General features: G+C 32.1%; 1 protein-coding gene across 1 annotated transcript in view; it reads left to right on the forward strand.

Moving 5' to 3' along the window:
- Positions 1 to 1,477, forward strand: part of HSBP1 (heat shock factor binding protein 1) — a 4,826-nt gene extending 3,349 nt beyond the window's left edge. Inside the window, exon 4 of the mRNA XM_012648201.1 lies at positions 1,147 to 1,477. The gene's annotated coding sequence lies outside the window, so the exon portion shown is untranslated. The remainder of the gene's footprint in view (positions 1 to 1,146) is intronic.
- Positions 1,478 to 1,786: the final 309 nt, after the last annotated feature.

Here is a 1,786-nt window from a genome sequence, read left to right on the forward strand (position 1 = left end):
TTTTTTTGTTTTTTTTTTTTTAGAAATAGCAGGTAACTCAAGCCACCCACATTACTACCTTCTTAAATGCCTTAAATTCTAGGGACTGTTTTCCGAACTTATAGATAAACTAGATTGTGAACACACTAAGCTTTTACTCTGGAGTCGATTTAAATGTCCACTGAATGGTTTAAGGTATCAGAGGAAATAATAATTAAATAATTTTTAATAATGATTAAAAATACCTGAATAGCAAGTTAGATGCACAGTAATCACTCAACACAGTTTCTTCATTGTAAGCCTTTTCCTGCAGTGTACAAGCATACACACCTTTGTAATTATCTCATTATAACCCAGAAGTAATTTTTAAACTCACTTTTCTTGCATCCCATTTATAGCATTCTAATTAGATATAAAAATAAAGTTTACTGAGAATTTTTTGATTACCAGAGCACCAAACACAATATGTAGTAAAAGATAACCTAATTCCTTATTTTCTGGGCATGTCCTGGACCAAGTTTTAAGTAACTGTGAAATAGAGGTTTGAGAGGTTAAAGACTCTTAAATTTGCTCGTATCTTAACAATAGATTGGGTTGATTGCTTTGTGAGTAAATCAAATCACATCACCGCTTTGTTGTGGGTTACGTGATCTTTATTCTTATCTAGAGATAAATTGGAAAATGTCCTGCCAGCCTTAGAAGCTTCTCTGGGTCTCTTTTTATTATTATGAGACAGTCAAAAATCCTGTCAATCGAGTGAGAGCATCTTCTCAAGAATTGCCCTGATTAAAGACTGAGAAAAGAATGCCAGTAGGAAATAGATTCAGAAATTTTTAGAATGAATATTTCTTTTTAAATCAGAATTTTTGCTAGAATATTGTGCAAAAAAAATAAGTTTAATTCAGTAGAGGATGCCAAAAGGATTTTTAATTGGTAATTGCCCTGATTAAAGACTGAGAAAAGAATGCGAGTAGGAAATAGATTCAGAAATTTTTAGAATGAATATTTCTATTTAAATCAGAATTTTTGCTAGAATATTGTGCAAAAAAAATAAGTTTAATTCAGTAGAGGATGCCAAAAGGATTTTTAATTGGTAATTCTCTGTGTCGTTTTTATTTGTCCTCATATAATGACAAAACATGTTGATGATTTTTCCTTCTTCGACAGGTTGCTAGTAACTTACACTGAAATCTGCAACACCGTTTTTCCAAGCCAAGAGAAGACTGAATGGCTTTTTGCAGCTAACTACTGTGTGTAGACAAGTTTTATATTATAATGTGCATTCTTATCACATACTATATAGTTAGGTTATAGAGTGATTTATCCCGCAGTTTCTTGAACATGGTATCTTCACATCTTGGACCTTGGTCCGTTGTGCTATTAATTATTAAACACTAAAACTTTGGTGGTTCCTGCATAAAAAATTGTCAAATTTTTTTAGTGTATTTTTGTGAAGTCATTTTTTTCCTACCATTCCTTTTGTAGTAGTTGCTGTTTGATAAAAGTTGCCATGTAATTTTTTTATTAAGCAGTAAATCCTTCGATTATAGTTAGACCTGGTGAAGTAAGACATTTGTAGAGTTTAGGGTTCTTTGATTCTCAGCACAAAGTGACTGTTTAGCTAACACCAGATAGTGTGTTGGCAATACTTTACACATGGCTAAAAACATTTAAGAATTGTTTAATTCAGAAATATCTGTTACTACTCTGTTGCCAAAACTCAGAATTGAACTTTTGACTTACATCTGAGTTCCTGAGATCAGATGCAAAAGTCAATGAAGAGTAACCACTGCCACTTTCCTGTGTT

Source organism: Propithecus coquereli, unplaced genomic scaffold, assembly GCF_000956105.1.
Source record: "Propithecus coquereli isolate 6110/MARCELLA unplaced genomic scaffold, Pcoq_1.0 Scaffold280, whole genome shotgun sequence".
NCBI lineage: Eukaryota > Metazoa > Chordata > Mammalia > Primates > Indriidae > Propithecus > Propithecus coquereli.